The 23,245-nt window shown below is 39.0% G+C and overlaps 1 protein-coding gene across 7 annotated transcripts in view; it reads left to right on the top strand.

Moving 5' to 3' along the window:
* Nucleotides 1-8,069: 8,069 nt before the first annotated feature.
* ALS2 (alsin Rho guanine nucleotide exchange factor ALS2) overlaps nt 8,070-23,245 on the top strand; it is an 89,861-nt gene continuing 74,685 nt past the window's right edge. For 6 of the 7 annotated variants that reach the window (XR_009008986.1, XM_028168631.2, XM_057551034.1 and 3 more), the window contains exon 1: nt 8,423-8,560. The gene's annotated coding sequence lies outside the window, so the exon portion shown is untranslated. Of the gene's footprint in view, nt 8,153-8,422; nt 8,561-23,245 lie in introns of those variants that run through there. The other variant, XM_057551032.1, reaches the window with a different exon arrangement.

The following is a 23,245-nucleotide window of genomic DNA, read 5'->3' as shown; positions in this document are numbered from 1 at the left end:
TTCATATAGAGGATGGGAGCCTAAAATCAGCGTTCACTTATTGTTCATTCTGATCCTACTCTGAGGCATATCCCTGAACCCTGCCCTCCCATGAGTCTTATTCTCAGTTTCTAATACTGGCCTTCACTGACTCTGTTACTTCTTTTCTGCCATCCTCTATCATCCTCTTTTGGAACCCTACTTTTTAGTCTTAGTCCTGAACTCTATATTCAACACATCGATCCAGCTGGAGTTGAAGTAGGGGACAAAACAGAGAACTTGGAGTTTGGAGATCCAGATTTGGAGACCTGGGTTTGAATCCCTCTGCCACTTAAGAGTAGTTAGATTAACTTGGACAAGTCAGTGGGCCTCAGTTTCTTCATCTGTATTTTAGGAATAATTACCTATCATGGGGTTGTTTTGAGGATAAAGCACACATATGAAGCATTTTGCAAATTGTACATTATAAAATATATTATATTGCAATATTATTAAAATTAGTCCAACTATCATTACCTTCAGAGGGTGCATCACCACTAACCACCCCTCACACACATTCACACACTCACCCATGGATTGCCTCAGGGCAGGTAAACCATCACCTTCAATCCTTTTGCCCTTTGAGCCCAGAAGGATTCTTGTAGGGCTTTCGCCAACAGAAACGTTAGTCAACAGCCAATCTAAGAAAGAAATAGAAAATTTTATTCAAGCCAATCTGAGGATTATAACCTGGGAGACAGTCTTCCAGAAAGCTCTGAGGACTGTTCCACCCATTAGAGGGCAAAGTACAGTTATACAAGTTTTTGAGAGAAAGGGTTATATTATACGTCAAATGACATATGTCAAATGACATATTGTTGACAGTTTACACAATACAGATCTACATGTACAAAGTGAGTAGTGGGTCATGGATCGTCATGACCCCTTACAAGATTTAGAAGGAAGGTTATCTCCTAAGGAGTCCTGACCCTTGATGAGATTAAGAAGGAATGGTATCTCCTAAGGAGGTCTGGTTAATATAGATGCAAAATACACACTAAAGGGAAGTGAGGAGGCCCAAATGGGCAAAGAAAAATTTTATGTTTTAATTTTCCTCATCTTGCCATTAAATATGAATTTTATTTCATCACTTTTAAAGACAGGAAAGTGGGAGAATCATGCCTCAATTCTTCCCAGGGAGCAATCAATCTGAGAATAGGAACAAGATCCTATGTCAGTCAGGGTAGCTGGCAGAAGAGGCAAGCACTTATGTCTATTTCAATGAACTGCATTTCAACAAATTGTTAAATTGTTAGATCTCAATAAACAATTTATTGAATAATTATTAAGTTTAAGGGACTGCTGCTAGTCTCTAGAGAATTAAAAAATAAGAAAAATACTGTCTGGGACCTTAGAATCTAACAAGAGAGACATATAGGTTTGCAAATTAGTGTAATACCTGCCATGCTAAAAGAGCTTATATTTATAACTAAATTCAACTCAGGTTGTGTGCTGACAGTATTGATTCTATGACAATATCTAGAAAGACATGTTTGGATATCTTTTCTTGTTTTCCTTGCAAGGTCAGTTTCTTTCCAATGGGAAATCTGGGTTTGCTCTCATATCAACTATCTGTTTTTTTAATGCTTGGGTTTTGGGTATCTATTCTATACCTTGACATCACATTCCCCTCCAACTACTACCCCAGTTTTCTATTCCCTTCACAGCAAAACTTCTTGAAGGGGATGTCCCTGCTACCTCACCTCCTATTCTTTCTTAAACTCACCCCCAGTAAAGCCTCTTTGTCTATTGCTCCACTGAACCTGCTCTTGTCAATGTCTACTGAAAGAAAAATACACAACGCAAAAGTTGTGAGTTAAGTTTTATTCAGGGACCTTACTGAGGACAATAGCCTGGGAGACAGCCTCTCAGAGAGCTCTGAGGAACTGCTCTGAAGAGGTAAGGGAGGAGCCAGGATATACATATGAACTTCTTTAACTGGGAAAAACGTGTAGTCAAGCATCAAAAGAGTACTGCTAATGACAAAGAACAGATAACTGAAGTTAATGATTTTAGTGCTTTTCTGTGTATGGGAATAAGCAAGAATCTGGGGTCATTTGAAAATTTTCCTTAGATATGCATCTTAATTATCTAAGGGCCATTATATCCAAGGCACAGAATGTTTCCTGTTTTTCTCCATCCTGAATTCCCCTCAGGGTGCACTGTCAGTGGGCAACTGCAGTGGCTAATGGCTTGATTCCTGTAGAATTGGAATGGCAGGCAACATTTTTTTTCTTCACACCAAGTCACCAGAGATTCCATCTTAACAAATCACTTCCCATACCTTATCTTACTTTACCATTTAGCAGCATTCAACACCGTTTATCATGCCATCCTTCTTGAAAGTCTCTTTGATTTCTGTGAAGTGGGCACCACTTTCCTAGTTTTCCCCTTACCTCTCTGGGACTCCTTTGCAATCATCCTTCATGGCTCCTCCTCCTCTGCTCAACTTCCAAGCTTGGGCAACCCAGTACTTAGTCCCAGCCTTATCTACACCTTCCTATCAACACTTTCTTCCCAGGTAAGTTCATCTAGTCCCTTTAGCTCTGAATGGCACCTATGTGCAAATGACTCAAATGTCTATCTCCAGACCTGACTTCTCCCTAGAACCCCAACTTCCAACTTGATATTTCCACTTGGATGCCAAAAAGGTATCCCAAAGTCAATATGCCAAAAACAGACCTCTTTCATCCATGTACAATGCTTGGTGTCAATCTATTTCTCTCTTGTAAAAATAAAATACAGTGTGTGTGTGTGTGTGTGTGTGTGTGTGTGTGTGAAAAAAAACAAAAAACAAAAAACAGACCTCTTGAACCATGCCAAATGCTTCTCCTTAGTCTTCTCCAGTTTAGAAAACAGAATGCCCATGAATCATTTGCTCAAGAAAAAACCCAGGCAGGAAACGAATCAAAATTATGTCTAATCCATCACTAAATCATGACAATTCTACTCTCAAATCTACCTAATTCTCAATTTGTACTGCTATCACCCTAGTCCAAGTCATTATCATCGCGCATTTGGCCTAATGAAATACCTTCTCCTTGGACTCCCTGCTTCAATTCTTACTCTCCTGTAATCTATTCAGTCAGAATGAAATTTAAAAATATTAATATTACTAAATCTCAACCCTTGAGTAAACTTCTTTTTAATATTCTGTGTAATGAAGTTGGAGGTATACATAAAGTACTAGACAGAATGAACTTTCAAAAATATAAATAAAATCAGGTCACTTCCCCACTTAAAACTTTCTGATGATTCCCCTTGCATTTAGAATCAAAAACAAACTCATAGGGGGCTTCCCTGGTGGCGCAGTGGTTGAGAATCTGCCTGCTAATGCAGGAGACACGGGTTCGAGCCCTGGTCTGGGAAGATCCCACATGCCACGGAGCAGCTGGGCCCGTGAGCCACAGCTGCTGAGCCTGCGCGTCTGGAGCCTGTGCCCCGCAACGGGAGGGGCCGCGATAGTGAAAGGCCCGCGCACCGCGATGAAGAGCGGTCCCCGCACCGCGATGAAGAGTGGCCCCCACTTGCCGCAACTAGAGAAAGCCCTCGCACGAACCGAAGACCCAGCACAGCCAAAAATAAATAAATAAATAAATAAATAAAATTTAAAAACAAACAAACAAACAAACAAACAAACTCATATCCTGGCCTGCCAACCCTCACGTGATCACTACAACTTCACTTTCTACCACTCTTCCCTCTGTGCTAGATACTTTTGCCTTCTTTCTATTTCTCAAACACAAGTTAATTCTCCTCTCAAAGAACCTAGCAGGATTCTGGGCTAGATCTTCCCTATCTTCTTAATCTCTAAATAGAGTTAGGGCCTCAGGCTGCTTATCTTTTCCGTGGACAACTTCCTAAATTTTATCTCTAGCCCTGATCTTTCTTCTCAACACAAGACTTATATATGCAATTGTCTACTTGGCATTTCCATTCAGATGCTTACTAGCAATATAATCTATAACACGTTCAAATATGAATACTTGATACTTCCTCCCTATATCCCCAGACATACTTTTTCCCAATCTTTTCCATCTCAGTAAACAACAATGCATTTTTACCGATAACTCAGGCCTTAATTCTTCTTTTTCTCTCAGTTGCTCATTTCTAATACATGAGCAAATACTGTAGGCTCCACTTTCAAAATACATCAGGAATCCAACTCCTTTTCACCTTCTCCTCCACTGCCATCCTAGGCCAAGCCATCGTAACTGTTTGCCTTGGCCCTCCTGTGTCTGCGGGTTCTGCATCCACTGATTCAACCAACAACAAATTGAAAATATTTGAAAAAAAAAATTCCAGAAAGTTTCAAGATGAAAAACTTGAATTTGCTGTTCCAGGCAACTACTTATATAACATTTACATTGTATGAGGTATTATAAGTAATCTAGAGGTGATTTAAAGTATACAGGAGGATGTGCATAGGTTATATGCAAATACTACACCATTTTCTATAAGGGACTTGAGTGTCTGCAGATTTTGGTATCCACAGGGGTCCTGCACCCAATCCCCCATGGGTACTGAGGGACAACTGTACTGCAATAGCCTCTTTCAGCTCTCCCTGCTTCCGCTCTTAAACTTCTACACTATGATCACTCTCCACAGAGCAGAAGAATCATCCCTTTAAAACAGAAGCCAGATTACAACACCCTCTGCTCAAAGCCCCAATGATTGCTCTTATCATTCAGATAAACCTAAAGTCCTTTCCATCCTTTGCATGGCCCAGAGGATCTGCTCCTACTACCAGATCATTGTCTACCTGATCTTATCTCTTACCTTTCAACCTCTTCTCATTTAACTCTAGCCTCATTCAGCCTCTTTCAATCTCTTCTCGTTCAGCTCTAGCCACACTGCCCTCCTAGCCTTCACAGTTACTTATTCCCTTTGCCTGGAGTGTCAGATATTCACATGGCTTGTGCCCTCACTTCCTTTTAGATCTCTGTTCAGACGTCTTCTTGGAAAAGGGGCTTGCCCTGCACACCTTACATGAAATTGCACTCTTCCCCGTCTATTCCTTTACATTTCTTTATTGTTCATACAAAACAACAACAACATTTATATAGCACTTATATGCCGGGTAGCATTCTAAGCACTTTATATTTAGTCCTCATATCACCCTATAAAGTAGCTGACTTTACAATCCCTGCTTTATGGATGAAGAAACAGCAGTACATAGAGGTTAAATAACTTGTGCCAAGGTCATTAAGCTAGTAAGTGCTAGAGCTGAGATTTGAACCCAGGCTGTGCTTTTAGCTACTATACTATTTTGCTTCTTTGTAGCCCTAGTCACTGCTGTATTTGTTTACCTCTCACTCTTCCCACTTGTTTCAGTTATTGCTGCATAACCAACCATCCCCCAAACTTAGTGGCTCAAAGCAACAAGTTACTATTTCTTGGGAATGTGGGTCAGGAATTCAGGCAGGGTTTAACTAGGCTGTCACACTCACCTTGATGTCGGCTGGTGTCACTCACTCAGCTGCATTCAGCCAGTAACTGGGCTGGCCTGGAAGGTCCCAGAAGACTGGCACCTTAATGCTCTTCCATGTGGCCTATCTCTTCATATTGTCTTTTATCAATCTATAGTATAGTTGGAGTTTCTTTAGAGCATGGCAGGCAGCTGGCTTCTCAGACGGGGATGTGGAAGCCGCCAGTTCTTTCTAAGGCCTTGATTCAGAAGTATCAGAACTTCATTTCTGTCACGTTTTATTAGTTGGGAAAACAACCATAGGCTAGCCCATATTCAGGGGAAAAGGATATAGACTCCATCTCTTGATGTCAAGAGTGGCATTTGTATACATGAAGGGGGAACTGATGGTGGCCATCGCTGGAGACTATCTTCCACACCACCAGAGGGCAGGTTCCATGAGAGGAGGCACTCTTATCTGTTTTGCTCATTGTTGTGTCTCTCTAGTGCTTAGAACAGTGCCTGGCACATAATAAGTGTGCAATAAATATTTATTTAGTCCATGTATGTAAGGGACAAGTGAAAGAAAGAGTCTGAAAAGGTAAAGGAAAGGTCTGAGGAGTAGGAGAAAACCCAGAAGGAATGCATCCCAGAAAACAAGGAAGAAAAGAGGGAAAGGAAGATAAGAATGAAAATTGTACCTATTTTTTAGATTTAAAAGTTTTAAAAATAAGTTTAAAAAAGCGTATTCAATCTATATTTGTAAAGTTACAAGTTCAAACAGTGCAATATGGCATAGAGTGAAAAGTGAGCTTTTTTCCTACCTTTGTTCCCAATTTTCCTCCCCAGTGTCAGTCACTTTAATGCGTCCTGTCAGAGCCAAGATATGAATATACAAAGACAAGGATATATATCCTCTCTCTTTCTCTTCCTGTGAAAAGACATACATAACATGTAACTGGTAGAATACACTTCATATGATTCAGCATCTAGCATTTTTTCTCTTAACCTAACTTCCAGATCATTCCACATCAATACATACAGAGCATTCTCCTTCTTTTAAATGGTTGCATAGAATGGTTCCATTCTTAGAAGGTATCATTAGCTTTCAAAATTAGAAGGTGATTACTGGTTTCAGTAGAGCTGAAAAAGCAGAGACTGCAGATTGGGAGGTCAGAAAGTAAAAGAAAGGAGGACAAAGGAAAAAGAAATTAAAGATGGATATGCAGGAACAGCTTATATCCTTAGCAGTAAGAGTAACAAGAGACAGGGAGGTTGAAAATACACAAAAGAGAAGCGATAAGTAATGGAGCAAGCCTCTAAGTGGATTGGAAGGGATTAACCTTGAGAGGCCAGAACACTTCCAAGGAGAAAGAGGGCGAAGGAAAGGAAGGCTGGGGCTGCAGGTAGGCTTTGTGATAGCGGCTGCTGGGAGTTAAGGAAATTCATCCCTGGGGGTCTCATTTTCCTCAGAAATGTAGGAGGCAAAGTTTATTTTTTAAAATTTTTACCAAAGAGGGTGGGTGGGTAGAGTTCAATAAGAAGTTAGGAGAGTGTACGGGTTGGGAAGAGCAGGGGATAGGGATAGGAGAAATTCTGAATAGCAATGTGTTAAGGACAATTTGGGGCTTAACAAGATTGCCTGGCCACATGGTAGTCCTGACTGAAGTTGGACACCCTTGGTCTGCAGTGGTACCAATCCTCAGGGTTATGTTTTCTCCAGCACTGGTGCAAGAGTGTACAAGGTTGGTTGAACTGTTGCAGACTAACGGTTTTGCAGGTGATGGAGGATCAAGGAGGCAATCGAGTTGAGGATGTTGGTGAACTTAATAGACCATTTATGCACAGTAGCTTCAGACCCTGACTGCACATCTTTCGCTGATGGTCTGAATACAGGTTTGCAGGTCCAGCGATGGCACACTGCCCAGCAGTAGAGTTTGCACCCACTGTGTGTCATGAGTGGCGGCTCGGGAAAATCTTCACGAGGGGACTTAGGGAGCGCGAGCTGAGTCGTGGTGGGGCTGTGACTGCAACAAGCAGACAGCCGTGAAACTGTGTGCTGAGCAAACTGGCGTTACTCAGACTGTATACGGGAGAGCTCAGTGGGGATCACAGGAGAGGCCAACTCATTCCCTCCTACAACACTCCATCCTTCGGGGTTGCAACGAAGTAGTAAAAAGTGCGGATTCTAGCGCCAATCCCCGCCGCCTGGCGATGACGTCATTCTCGGGGGAGGAAGTGACTACCATTAGGGTACAGTCCATAGAAGCAGTCTGAGGACATTTTAGCCTTTTCACTGTCAAGAGTAGCGAACTTACCCTTCGGACTACAGCAGTCTGAGGTAGCAGCAGAATGACTGCAGCTCCCAACCACTCTCCTCACCGTTACCATGGAACCGCTCGGGTAGTTAGGCCCTCGCGACGCCACGTTACGTCATTGCCCAAGTGCATCTCAGGAGTCGTGGCTCTGCCTGGTCCTAAGGGAAAGGCAGTACCTCGGGAACGTTGCCCGCGGTGTCTAACGCCCCTTTAGTAATTTTGATCCCTACCAGACGCCGTTGGCATCTAACCCCACCTACGTCGGGAGTGATCTCCGGCCTTCACACTCGCTCGCCGCCCAGCCCCTGCCGAGAAGCCCCGCCCCCCGTGAATCAGCTGATCTCACGGGCCCGCGGGACTGCCAGGCTCGCGCCGGATGCAGACCGGGGTGTTGCAGGGGGAGCGGCAGGTGAGCGAGCGCGGGTCCTGGGTTGGCCCGTGGCTTCGGAGGGCTGATCGGCCGGGGCCTCCAGCGTGCGGGAGGCCGGGGTCCGGGAGAAAGGCGGAGGCGCAGGCCGAGGCCCGGGAGCGCGCTGCGGAGACCCACGGAGACGGCGCCCGCGTCTTCCCAAGTCAGCGTCCGACCAACAGACCTGCCTGTCGAGGAGCACCCAACGGCTCCAGGTTCTCCCAGTCGCCCCGGTTCCTCCTCCCCAGACCGGGCGCCACTGCAGAGATCTCAGGGTCGTGAAATTACTTCGCGCCCCCCTTCCCGCCTCCCCCCACGCTGCCTTCCACCCATTCATTCAGGAGGATTTATTGAATGCCCACTCTAGGCGCCGACCAGATAAAGCGGGGTCCCTGGCGGCGAACCTTGGTGAGTGTCCCAGGTGGGTTTGTTCCTAGATGCAGATCGCGGTGGAGAGTGAACCGAGGGTTTTGCCGGCTTGAAAAGGCGGTTGTGGAAAAAGAAAATGACTTTGATATTAAGCATTAGTAGTTTAGCCTTAGTCCTTTGTCGTGTCAAGTTATCCAGCAGAGGTTGGTTAAGTTCTTTTGAGAAGTGAAGATAGGAACAGAATAACATAGGGGCTGTCGTAAGGAAATGGTCCTGGCGGTGGGGTTGGTCCTCTGTGTAATAGGACTACTTTGGAGACAGACAAGTGTAGGTTCGCCGAAGTGTTGTACTGCTTAGGTCTTTGTTGATGAGGGAAGAGGAAAAGCACACGGGCTGAAGTGGCTTATCCAAGTAGAGTATTCTCTTTTTGGTTTAGAATGGAAAAGGAAATCACTGTTGAACACAAACGCAGATCCTTAGTCTGTTGCCTTTTGGATTTGTTGGTGGCTGTAAATGTTCTTTAAAAGGCTGTAAAGAATAAAATTAAGAATTTAAGGAGTGAAAAATTTGCTTTTGCAGTAGATTACAGTATTTTAATGTTGATAATACAAGCATAGTGGTGAAGTGCTTTAGACCTGAGCATAACTGGAGTCACATACACTTACATCTTTGAGTTTGGGCAAGTTATGTATCTGCCTCCATTTCCTTATCTCTGAATCGGGTATAAAAGTACCTTCCTCATAATGGTACCTTTACATGTAATGGTTCATGTATCATTTTTTTTTACAGTGCTTGGCACTGTATGTAGATATTCAATACATATTAGCCATTTTTATAAGTCATTTCCTTTTCCACTACATCATGATCCACTGACTCACTGTTTTCTAAATGATGTGAAAGATAACTGAATATTTTTTTAGAAAAGAACTATAGTTTGCTTTTTAAAATCAAGGGATAGTTTCCAGATAGTTTTATGATATAGGGGTATATTTAGAGGAAATATGATTTCATGTTGGTTTGTAGTAACTTTGGTGTTCCATTAGAACCTTTTTTTTTTTTTTTTTTTTATTTGCAAAATCATCAGAGTACACCCAGAACTGTCTGTAAATGACAAAAGACTTAAAAATGACCATGGTTAAAGATTTGATGAAAGTTCATAATAATGCAGTTGACAAGAAAATTAGTTATTTCTGAGATATACATTTTAAAGTAATAACTAGGATTATTACTTATAACATTATACCAGAACATATAAGATTTTTAGACGTTTCCTGTAATGTCTGAAACATTTATATTAACATATTTCCATACATATTTCCATACAAATACAAATATAAGATTTTTAGAAATTTCATGTAATGTCTGAAACATTTATATTAACATATTTCCATACATATTTCCATACAAATACAAATATAAGATTTTTAGAAATTTCATGTAATGTCTGAAACATTTATATTAACATATTTCCATACATATTTCCATACAAATACAAATATAAGATTTTTAGAAATTTCATGTAATGTCTGAAACATTTATATTAACATATTTCCATACATATTTCCATACAAATACAAGATTTTTAGAAATTTCATGTAATGTCTGAAACATTTATATTAACATATTTCCATACATATTTCCATACAAATACAAATATAAGATTTTTAGAAATTTCATGTCCCATTAGAACCTTTTAATGTGGAAAATGCTGATGGAATCTATACCTAGTTTAAATTTATTACTTAGTTTCCAAACTATGACTAGTATTGGCAGACTTAAGATTCATAGCTATAGCAAGAAATGTTAAAAGCTGTTTCACAATATTAAAATTTGAAAAGATGATGCAGAACATAAAGAACCAAACATGTAATTTGGGGGGGGGGATTTGAGTGGCATTATGTGAGCCCCTTATTTTTTAAGTTGATTTATACAATGTGAACTGGAATCCCTTTTCTCCAATTTCAGCCTTTCAGAATTTAGGTTGTCATTGACTTACTTTGGGCATTTTGACTGTCAAAGAAGCAAAAGGTATGGTAACAACCTCACTGAGAACTGATTTTAGTTTTCATGTGATTAGATGGGAAGAGTACTATCAATCTTACACATTTTCATGAAAAACATGGGTTAAATGCAGTATTGCTGGGTCCATTCTAAAGGTATTTCCAAAGAATATGACTGACTTGTAAAAACATTTTATAATTCTTTATTAATATGGGACTAGGTAAGGTATGAGTTGAAAAACTAGGAAGGAAGGTAGAGAGTGGTGATTTTTGAGCTGGTGTGAAAGAAGGCTTGCTTTGATGTAGTGTGAGGTTGAGCCCTTTTCTCCGACACTCAGAGGAATGCTGTGAGGATTTTAATAACTTTGTGGAATTAAACCTACCGCATACTCTAACTGTATTAGGGATATAGATATTTCTGGTAGAGATTTTTTTAAACTTTTTTTTTCTTTTAACTTTTCATTAATGACCAATTAATTCAGTCATCAGTTATAAGAAAGTAGATTTCTTAAGGATATCAGTCCTTAAGAAAATGCGTGGTAACCACAAATAAAAGAGCAACCAATTATGACATGGTCCTTTTTAGCATTACGTTTATTTTCCTATCCCCATTTCCCGTTCGTCTATAGATGTAATGGTGCCGTCTTTACATTCTGTCTTGATGTTTGCCAGCATCACACAAGTGACAAAAGAGCTGAACAATTGGTGAAGTAGGTGAATTAATTGATCCACGTGAATAGGGCAGAAATATTCAAATCAGAGATGTATTGAGTACTTTTGGGGGCTCTTGTAGACTTACTCTTTTATTGTACAGTTCATAGAGTTTGGTTTTGAAGAAAAATGTACAGTTTTCTCAACTCCTATGAAAAAAAAGACTGGGTCAGTGGGATCTGGGTGAATTTACTTTCATTCTAAGGGTTCTTTTCTTCCGCAACCTAAATTTTTGTTGAGCTGAATTCTTAACTAAAATTGGGGCAATTGCCCAAGCAAACATCTAACAAAGATGATTATAGCAGCTCTTAAAATAGTGATAAAGTAGAACAATCCAGCTGTACTTTAGTAAGGAAATGGATAAACTATGGTTTATTCATGCAATGGAATACTATCCCTTGGTAAAAGTGAATAAACTAGATCTTTGTTTATAACATGGATACATTTCAAGTACATAATCTTGAGTAAAAAAAGCAAGTTGCCAAAGGATATATGATTACTGTATTATGCATTTATGGAGAGTTTTGAAACAATATAGCATATTACTGTTTATTGATATGTATGTATCTAGTGAGAGTACATAAAAGTATAAGAATGTACATGGAAATAAGACACATTAACTTTAGGAATAGTGGGTAACTCTGGAGAAGGAAGGTTTGGGTAGAGCTCCTTCAAATCTATGTATAACTTTTTCTTCTATTTTAAAGGGAGCTTAAGCAAATATGAAAATATGTTAATATTTGTTAAAACTCAATGATGGGTACATGGATTTGTACATTATTATTATTAATTTTTTTACAGATTTGTGAATGGTTAAGATAGTTTGTGAAACTAGCACCTTAGAATTTATATATATAATCGGGGCTCTCTCCCGATATGCTTTCTTTTTTTTACTTTGTAGCTTCTCTCCCCGCAGTGAAAAGAATGTGCCAGTGCAGCTCCACTATGTAAAGCTTTTCTAAAGAGAGGAGACAGACTTTTCATTTGACTTGTGCTCCTGGGAAGATGCTTGCCTTAGGATATGAGGAATGATCCTTCTTGAAAGGCTGCAGGGGAATTTAAATTCTAGAGACTCTTGAGAAGTGCAGGCACAATGTACTGATCATGAACTCTCAAAGTATAGGGGAGTGCATTGTATCATAAAGCCCTGCAAGGAATTTGACAGAGTGACTCACATACAAAATTACTGCAGAGGGACTTCCCTGGTGGTCCAGTGTTAAGACTCCACACTCCCCCAATGCAGGGGGCCCGGGTTCCATCTCTGGTCAGAAAACTAGATCCCGCACGCCGCAACTAAGACCCAGCGCAGCCAAATAAATAAATAAATATTTAAATATTAAAAAAAAAAAACCAAAATTACTGCAGATATCATGTAGTCATTAACACTTTTTAAAAGTTTTCATTGGTTAAATTTTATTACAGTGTAGTAAACCTGAGTTTTATACTGTGAATGCAAGTGTCCTAGTTATTGCTCAAACAAAATAATGCTCTTTCTACAGGTATTGATAAGTAAACATGATGACAATGCGTTAAATGGTTGAATAACAAATAGTGAATTTAATAGCTGATCTCTAATATGACTCACACATTTAAAAACCATAGTTTCATTCCTAATCAAGAATACCTGTTATTAGCACTTTCAAAATACTCTAAGTGAAGCTTATATCTCCAGAGCAGTATATTTTGACATGTGTACTCCCTGTTTGGTTATGTGGCCCCTTGTTGACCTTAAGCACTGGATATTATTGATTGGTAAAATAAGCCAACATACTTTGAACTGTATTTCTGTAATATTGCCTTTTTTAAAAAAGTGGCCATTTTTGTAAAAGAATAGTAGCAAAATATTAAAGGAATAATTTATATCAGAAATTATATGCTATCAAGTAATAATAGGCATAAATGGTTGCAGTACCTGGGAATTTGAAATTCAGTTGCTGGTATTATAATATTTATCAGAATGTTTCATGGGAATTTAGTATTTACAGAAAATGCATTTTAAAGAGATAGGCAGTGGGTGCAAAAAGGAGCTAAATGGGTATTTGCTGGGTGTTTATTTTACCATGTTTATCCCCCTCTCCCATGAGTAATATCCATTTTAGAAGATTCTCAACAATCAGAAGAGTGTCGTTTTAGTAGGTTTCAAGGTGAAATTAGCAGGCCATAAAAAAAATAAAAATAAGTAAAAACAGAAAGAGACTATGAAGCCTTAGTGTCCCTGATTGCCCAGAAACAGTCTCCTTGTACTAAGGAGAAAGGGACTGTTCTTTCCTAGGTTGTCTAACATCTGTGAAGTGACATGAAAGAAAAGTATCTTCCTTGTTAGGAAGTACCATTAGCAAATTATGTATGAGAGTTTCTATTATGAGAAGACACTTTCCTTTCATGTCAGACATTGACTTTTATAACAGGCATGGAAACCTTCTAATCATTTGGAAGTCCGTGGACTGGAACTTAAGATCGAGGGTTGTCTTCCACTGAGGACTCACTTATGCGCAGCCAGCTTATACCTAGTGGTTACCATGGGTACAAGAATGTACCGATGAATAAGTCATGGTTTCTGACCTCCAGGAGTTTATAATATATTTTGAATCAATGACTTAAGTGCATTATCCCATTAGTAACAACATTATAAATAATAAGTACTCTCTAGGCCAGCCTACTGACTTTATTTAATGCATTAATTTACTGAACTCCTGAACTCTGGGTCAGGATTTAAGGGGTTGGTCAGCTCCCATAGTGGTATTAGGCAGTGCCTCCGGTGCAGTATTTCAGTCTGAGAGGGACGGATTTGAAGTGGCCTCCACCTTTGATGGTGGTTGGTTTGTCAAGCCTTAGGTGCAAGGTGAGTGTTCCTCACCCTTCAGTGGTGGTGGGTAAAGGCTAGAGTGGCAGGATATCCAGGAAGTAACAGTTGTTGGTATACAGATTAGTTGTAAATCAGGTGTTTGAGTCAAAAGTTGCCTTAATCCATGTGTAAACATAGACTGAGCCTCTAAAAGCAAATATTTATTAAGCATTTACCATGTATAAAATTCCATAGGGTCTACAGTTATTGTTTACTGCATTCACAGTATAAACTCTGGTTTACTACATTGTAATAAAACACAACTAACTCAAACTTTAAAGAGAAAGTGTAAATGACTGCATGAAATCTGTAGTAATTTTATGTCAGATTCACTCTATGTCCAAATTCTTTTCAAGGCATTATGATACAGTTTGCTCCTTTATTATTATTTTTATTGTCTTCCTATCTTTTTTTTTTTTTTTTGATTTATTTTTTTATTGATTAATTGATTGATTGCTATGTTGGGTCTTCGTTTCTGTGCTAGGGCCTTCTCTAGTTGTGGCAAGCGGGGGCCACTCCTCATCACGGTGCGCGGGCCTCTCACCATCGCGGCCCCTCCTGTTGCGGAGCACAGCTCCAGACGCGCAGGCTCAGTAATTGTGGCTCACGGGCCCAGCCGCTCCGCGGCATGTGGGATCTTCCCAGACCAGGGCTCGAACCCGCGTCCCCTGCATTAGCAGGCAGACTCCCAACCACTGCGCCACCAGGGAAGCCCTGTCTTCCTATCTTAATGTCTTGTCAATCTAAACAATAATATCATTACTCTTGTAACTATAATTATTGCTATTATTTCACTATTTTAATCAATACACTTATTTTAAACCAATAAATGAGACAGGAGACTAAGACTAGAAGGGCCCAGCTTTGCTAGTGTTAAGTTAGCTTTCTTATGCCTTGAGGGCACTGTCTACTTAGAGCCATCATTCTAGTCAGAAAGATAGAACATACTCGTATGTAAACTCCTTAAGGGTAGGAACTTGTTGACTTATATAGGCCTAGTCTGTCTACAGGTATTTATTGAGTACTTGTTGTATGTCAGGACTATATTAAGCAGCTGGGATATAATAGAGCATAAGATGTTTTTGGCTTCCGTGGAAGTTTTATATTAGTTCCACACCTGGAGTATAGTAGGTAAGAAAACTACATGTGGTTTTAGTTGTTGAAATTTAATTAAAGTTAATATACTAACTTTTACTAAATTATTAAGGCAAAAGGACTTTGTCCAGAGAATAAAGTTCACTAGATGTGAAAACATAGAATCCTACATGATTTGATTTTCTTTTTGCATTTGGGATAATAGTCCATTAACACATTTCTGTTCCATATTTTAAAATTTTTATTTATATTCTGCCTTGTTCCTAAAAGGCAGTTTACAGAAATGTGTAAATGTGGCAAAATAAAATAAAGAGACAGAATGAATGGAACCAGGTGTGAGATTAGAAAACATAGCACACATACTGTGAAGTCCTAGTTACTTACAGGTGCTATCATGTGGGACTCTTATCCTCCCACCACAAAATCTATAATCCTGCCTGTATCTGTACCTGTTGTTTTGTTTCTTTTTAAAATGTAGACCCTTCCTCTTGTGAAAGACCAGTCCCACTGCATGCGTGTTCCGGACGCTATCCTCTTCCACTTTTGTCCAGGATTTTGGTTCTGCCCTCTGTCCTTGTCTCCCTTGCATCTAAGATCAATGTCATTGTCCTACAGACATGTTCAGCTATCTGTCATCTTCCCCCATCCCCCAAAATTACACCCTTGATCTTCATGTTTCTCTCCAGCTACTTCTCCATTTCTGTTTGCCATTTCAATATTTTTTAAAAGAATCATTTACACCAACTTTATTTTCATGTCCTCACCTGCTGTTTATAGTCAGCCTGCTGCAATCTGGTTTTCAGTCCCCAGCTGAGACCCCAGCCGTGTTGACCAGTCATTCCTGCTGGAAACACTCTCTGCTTTGCTTTGTGTGCCCACATCAGACTCTTGTTTGTTCTACCTCTCAGGCCACTTCTCACCTCAGTCTTTGCTTGTTGCTCATCCTATCCAAGTAACTTAACAGCTTGATTCTGTGCCTCCCTTTTCTCTTAATACACACTCCAGTGATACTATCCATTGCCTTGATTTCAGATATTATCCATATGCCTTCCCAAGTTTATATCAATAGTTGAGACCTTTCTTCTGAACTCCATACTCACATATTCAGCTGCTCACTTGATATGTATTCTTGGATTTCTCACAGGCATCTTGAACTTATAAAAAAAATCTTGTCTTACGAGAATCTTACCTTCCACTTCAGAATCCTACCCTCTCACTCTTCCTCATTTCAGTAAATGGTACCACTACACAGTTGTTCAGGGTAGAAATTAGAGGTCATTTTCGATACCTCCTTCTCCTTTACCCCCCACTTATGTCTAATACATCACTAAGTCCTAGTTGTTCTAGGACACAGCACCTCTCTCATTATTTACATCTTTCCACCAAATTGGTAGTCTTGTATGAAATTAAAGAGCCCAGGCTTCCTTCCTCCACTAAGATGAGCCAAGTGAATATTTGCAGGGAGGATATTTCTTACAGAATTCATTTGGGCACTCTGTGTGAGTATGTTCACTATAAAATGGACTTAAAACTTTTAAAACAAGTGATGTAAATCACTGCCATTAAAAAGTTGAGGACCCCTACTGAAAATGATAGTTGTTTTAGAATACAGGTTCCCAGTCCCTTACTTGAAACCCTTGGGGCAAGGCACGTTTTGGAATTCAGAGTTTTTCTGATCTTTGGAATAAGGTGCATAAACCATATATTATATAACACTTCTCGTGGGACCTTTGGTACCACCCTACAATCATTAATATTTCTATGACAAAATATATGAAGATGTACACTAAAGGGGTAAAAACTAAATAGCATCACATTAGTTCATGTTGGTTTTGCTCTTGGATGAGTTCAGGTCAGATTAGATTTTGCCACCAAAAGACTTAAATGAAAAAACTTCTAGTTTTCAGAGTTTTTTGGAGTTTAGATTTCTGGTTACGGTATCATGGACCCATAGTAGTAGCTTTTCTTTCTAGCAATAATTAGAACATCTAGACCAGATTTTTTTTTTTTTAGGGCACTCCCAGATCATGGAATTAAAACCATATTCTCCGCATGTACAAGGTAGCTTATTTCTCTGTTAAATGTAGCAGGAGGGTGTGTATCCACCGGGATCTAAAAGTGGAATCAACTCATTAAGAACCAAGCTTTTTGTTTTAAAGGGTCATCTGAGAGTTTAATTACATTTCACTGTGAAGCAGATAATTTGAAGTGTAGAGTGGTATACTTTAAAATAAATGCATCTTTGCTCTGTGGCTCATAGTACTTAATAGTTGGAGGGGATGCTACAGTCTAGTTTGCTCCTTTTACGGATGCCATTGATCTCTGGAAAGGCCATGTGCAGTAAAAGAGGACCCCACATTTTCTGACTCTGTAAATATCACACAGCTTCTGTATCAGAGCTAGTTAATGTAATAAAGGCTATGAGGGAAAGTTACTATAACAGAAGAAAAGAAGCAGAGTACAGGGATCCTGACCCCCAAAGCTCATCTGGGGAGAAATATCCCCAGAGGAAGCCCCATGATTAGGCAATTTTATAACAGTTAAAACTGTTAGCAGTGAAAGAACATAAGCAAGTTTAAATGCTTTTTGAATGGTTGAGGCAAGTCTTATAGATTTCTCAGAGAGGGGATTATAAAAATACTAGGAAAACAAATTTTTTGGTTTACTTTTTCTGTTTGGATACATAATTGAGGAAGAATGTTAGATTAACTGGATTCGGTAAATGCTGCATATTTTAAGTATGTGAGGTAAAACTTTATAATATAAGCTTCCCACATTTAGGTGCAATATTCCTTTTTAGTTATGTTTCCTTAGCAGTCATTTCCTTTTTTCTCATTGCCGTATCTGAATTTCAGGCACACGTGTCTTCTTAGGAGAAGTCAAGTATATTAAACACCATTAAAACAAAATTCGACCTATAAATATCGATAAAGATGTGTGTGAAATAGTGGACTAGCTTTCTGTTGCTGCTTGTAGCATTGCTGCAAACTCAGTGCCTAAAATAACACGAATTTATTATCTTAGAGTTCTTCAGGTTAAAAGTCGGACACAAGTCTCGCTGGGTTAAAATCAAGGTGTCAGCAGGGCTGCATTTTTTTCTGGAGGCTCTAGGAGAGAATTCGTTTCCTTGCCTCTTCCAGCTTCTAGAGGCCACCTACATTCTCTGGCTTATGGCTGCCCCCTCCCATCTTCAAAGCCAGCAATTTAGGAGCTCTCTGACACGGCTTGTTATCATCACCTCTCTTTCTCGAGCTCTCCTCTGCCTCTCTCTTCCACTTTATTTATTTATTTATTTTATACAGCAGGTTGTTGTTACTCATCAGTTTTATACACATCAGTGTATACATGTCAATCCCGATCTCCCAATTCATCACACCACCACCACCACCCCCCTGACGCTTCCCCCCTTGGTGTCCATACGTTTGTTTCTCTACATCTGTGTCTCTATTTCTGCCCTGCAAACCAGTTCATCTGTACCATTTTTCTAGGTTCCACCTATGTGCGTTAATATACAATATTTGTTTTTCTCTTTCTGACTTAACTTCACTCTGTATGACAGTCTCTAGATCCATCCACGTCTCAACAAATGACCCAATTTCGTTCCTTTTTATGGCTGAGTAATATTCCATTGTATATATGTACCACCACTTCTTTATCCATTCGTCTGTCAATGGGCATTTAGGTTGCTTCCATGACCTGGCTATTGTAAATAGTGCTGCAATGAACATTGGGATGCATGTGTCTTTTTGAATTATGGTTTTCTCTGGGTATATGCCCAGTAGTGGGATTGCTGGGTCGTATGGTAATTCTATTTTTAGTTTTCTAAGGAACCTCCATACTGTTCTCCATATTGGCTATATCAATTTACATTACCACCAACAGTGCAAGAGGGTTCCCTTTTCTCCACACCCCCTCCAGCATTTGTTGTTTGTAGATTTTCTGATGATGCCCATCCTAACTGGTGTGAGGTGATACCTCATTGTAGTTTTGATTTGCATTTCTCTAATAATTAGTGATGTTGAGCAGCTTTTCATGTGCTTCTTGGCCATCTGTATGTCTTCTTTGGAGAAATGTCTATTTAGGTCTTCTGCCCATTTTTGGATTGGGTTGTTTGTTTTTTTAATATTGAGCTGCATGAGCTGTTTTTATATTTTGGAGATTAATCCTTTGTCCGTTGATTCGTTTGCAAATATTTTCTCCCATTCTGAGGGTTGTCTTTTCGTCTTGTTTATGGTTTCCTTTGCTGTGCAAAAGCTTTTAAGTTCCATTAGGTCCCATTTGTTTATTTTTGTTTTTCTTTCCATTATTCTAAGAGGTGCATCAGAAAAGATCTTGCTATGATTTATGTCAAAGAGTGTTCTTACTATGTTTTCCTCTAAGAGTTTTATAGTGTCCGGTGTTACATTTAGGTCTCTAATCCATTTTGAGTTTATTTTTGTGTATGGTGTTAGGGAGTGTTCTAATTTCATTCTTTTACATGTAGCTGTCCAGTTTTCCCAGCACCACTTATTGAAGAGACTGTCTTTTCTCCATTGTATATCCTTGCCTCCTTTGTCATAGATTAGTTGACCATAGGTGCGTGGGTTTATCTCTGGGCTTTCTATCTTGTTCCATTGATCTATGTTTCTGTTTTTGTGCCAGTACCATATTGTCTTGATTACTGTAGCTTTATAGTATAGTCTGAAGTCAGGGAGTCTGATTCCTCCAACTCTGTTTTTTTCCCTCAAGACTGCTTTTGCTCTTCGGGGTCTTTTGTGTCTCCATACAAATTTTGAGATGATTTGTTCTAGTTCTGTAAAAAATGCCATTGGTAATTTGATAGGGATTGCATTGAATCTGTAGATTGCTTTGGGTAGTATACTCATTTTCACAATATTGATTCTTCCAATCCAAGAACATGGTATATCTCTCCATCTGTTGGTATCATCTTTAATTTTTTTCATTAATGTCTTATAGTTTTCTGCATACAGGTCTTTTGTCTCCCTAGGTAGGTTTATACCTAGGTATTTTATTCTTTTTGTTGCAGTGGTAAATGGGAGTGTTTCCATAATTTCTCTTTCAGATTTTTCATCATTAGTGTGTAGGAATGCAAGAGATTTCTGTGCATTAATTTTGTATCCTGCAGCTTTACCAAATTCATTGATTAGCTCTAGTAGTTTTCTGGTGGCATCTTTAGGATTCTCTATGTATAGTATCATGTCATCTGCAAACAGTGACACTTTTACTTCTTCTTTTCCAATTTGTATTCCTTTAATTTCTTTTTGTTCTCTGATTGCCGTGGCTAGGAGTTCCAAAACTATGTTGAATAATAGTGGTGAGAGTGGACATCCTTGTCTTGTTCCTGATCTTAGAGGAAATGTTTTCAGTATTTCATCATTGAGAATGATGTTTGCTGTGGGTTTGTCGTATATGGCCTCTATTATGTTGAGGTAGGTTCCCTCTATGCCCACTTTCTGGAGAGTTTTTATTATAAATGGGTGTTGAATTTTGTCAAAAGCTTTTTCTGAATCTATTGAGATGATCATATGATTTTTCTTCTTGAGTTTGTTAATATGCTGTATCACATTGATTGATTTGTGTGTATTGAAGAATCCTTGCATCCCTGGGATAAATCCCACTTGATCATCATGTATGATCCTTTTAACGTGTTGTTGGATTCTGTTTGCTAGTATTTTGTTGAGGATTTTTGCATCTATATTCATCAGTGATATTGTTCTGTACTTTTCTTTTTTTGTAGTATCTTTGTCTGGTTTTGGTATCAGGGTGATGGTGGCCTCATAGAATGAGTTTGGGAGTGTTCCTTCCTCTGCAATTTTTTGGAAGGGTTTGAGAAGGATGGGTGTTAGCTCTTCTCTAAATGTTTGATAGAATTCACCTGTGAAGCCATCTGGTCCTGGACTTTTGTTTGTTGGAAGATTCTTAATCACAGTTTCAATTTCATTACTTGTGATTGGTCTGTTCATATTTTCTATTTCTTCCTGGTTCAGTGTTGGAAGGTTATACCTTTCTAAGAATTTGTCCATTTTTTCCAGGTTATCCATTTTATTGGCATAGAGTTGCTTGTAGTAGTTTCTTAGGATGCTTTGTATTTCTGCAGTGTCTGTTGTAACTTCTCTTTTTTCATTTCTAATTTTATTGATGTGAGTCCTCTCCTTTTTCTTGATGAGTCTGGCCAGTGGTTTATCAGTTTTGTTTATCTTCTCAAAGAACCAGCTTTTAGTTTTATTGATCTTTGCTATTGTTTTCTTGGTTTCTATTTCATTTATTTCTGCTCTGATCTTTATGATTTCTTTCCTTCTGCTAACTTTGGGTTTTGTTTGTTCTTCTTTCTTTAGTTCCTTCAGGTGTAAGTTTAGATTGTTTATTTGAGATTTTTCTTATTTCTTGAGGTAGGCTTTTATAGCTGTAAACTTCCCTCTTAGAACTGCTTTTGCTGCATCCCATAGGTTTTGGATCGTCGTGTTTTCATTGTCATTTGTCTCTAGGTAATTTTTTATTTCCTCTTTGATTTTTTCAGTGACCTCTTGGTTATTTAGTAACGTATTGTTTAGCCTCCATGTGTTTGTGTTTTTTATGTTCTTTTCCCTGTAATTGATTTCTAATCTCATAGCATTGTGGTCAGAAAAGATGCTTGATATGATTTCAATTTTCTTAAATTTACTGAGGCTTGATTTGTGACCCAAGATGTGATCTATCCTGGAGAATGTTCCGTTCCATGTGCACTTGTGAAGGAAGTGTAATCTGCTGTTTTTGGATGGAATGTCCTATAAATATCAATTAAATCTATCTGGTCTATTGTGTCATTTAAAGCTTGTGTTTCCTTATTAATTTTCTGTTTGGATGATCTGTCCATTGGTGTAAGTGAGGTGTTAAAGTCCCCCACTATTATTGTGTTACTGTCGATTTCCTCTTTTATAGCTGTTAGCAGTTGCGTTATGTATTGAGGTGCTCCTATGTTGGGTGCATATATATTTATAATTGTTATATCTTCTCCTTGGATTGATCCCTTGATCATTACAAAGTGTCCTTCCTTGTCTCTTGTAACATTCTTTGATTTAAAGTCTATTTTATCTGATATGAGTATTGCTACTCCAGCTTTCTTTTGATTTCCATTTGCATGGAGTATCTTTTTCCATCCCCTCACTTTCAGTCTATATGTGTCCCTAGGTCTGAAGTGAGTCTCTTGTAGACAGCATATATATGGGTCTTGTTTTTGTATCCATTCAGCAAGCCTTTGTCTTTTGGTTGGAGCATTTAATCCATTCACGTTTAAGGTAATTATCGATATGTATGTTCCTATAACCATTTTCTTAATTGCTTTGGGTTTGTTTTTGTAGGTCCTTTTCTTCTCTTGTGTTTCTCACTTAGAGAAGTTCCTTTAGCATTGTTGTAGGGCTAGTTTGGTGGTGCTGAATTCTCTTAACTTTTGCTTGTCTGTAAAGCTTTTGATTTCTCCATTGAATCTGAATGAGATCCTTGCTGGGTAGAGTAATCTTGGTTGTAGTTTCTTCCCTTTCATCACTTTAAGTGTATCATGCCACTCCCTTTTGGCTTGTAGAGTTTCTGCTGAGGAATCAGCTATTAACCTTATGGGAGTTCCCTTGCATGTTTTTTGTCATTTTTCCCTTGCTGCTTTCAATAATTTTTCTTTGTCTTTCATTTTTGCCAGTTTGATTACTATGTGTCTCAGCTTGTTTCTCCTTGGGTTTGTCCTGTATGGGACTCTCTGTGCTTCCTGGACTTGGGTGGCTATTTCCTTTCCTGTGTTAGGGAAGTTTTCGACTATAATCTCTTCAGATATTTTCTCTGGTCCTTTCTCTCTCTCTTCTCCTTCTGGGACCCCTATAATGTGAATGTTGTTGTGTTTAATGTTGTCTCAGAGGTCTCTTAGGCTGTCTTCATTTCTTTTCATTCTTTTTTCTTTATTCTGTTCCGTAGCAGTGAATTCCACCATTCTGTCTTCCGGGTCACTTATCCGTTCTTCTGCCTCAGTTATTCTGCTATTGATTCCTTCTAGCATAGTTTTCATTTCAATTATTGTATTGTTCATCTCTGTTTGTTCTTTAATTCTTC

This window comes from Balaenoptera acutorostrata, chromosome 8 (assembly GCF_949987535.1).
Source record: "Balaenoptera acutorostrata chromosome 8, mBalAcu1.1, whole genome shotgun sequence".
In the NCBI taxonomy this organism is placed as follows: domain Eukaryota; kingdom Metazoa; phylum Chordata; class Mammalia; order Artiodactyla; family Balaenopteridae; genus Balaenoptera; species Balaenoptera acutorostrata.
Note: the sequence above shows the minus strand (reverse complement) of the source record. Positions and strands in the feature narration are given on the sequence as shown.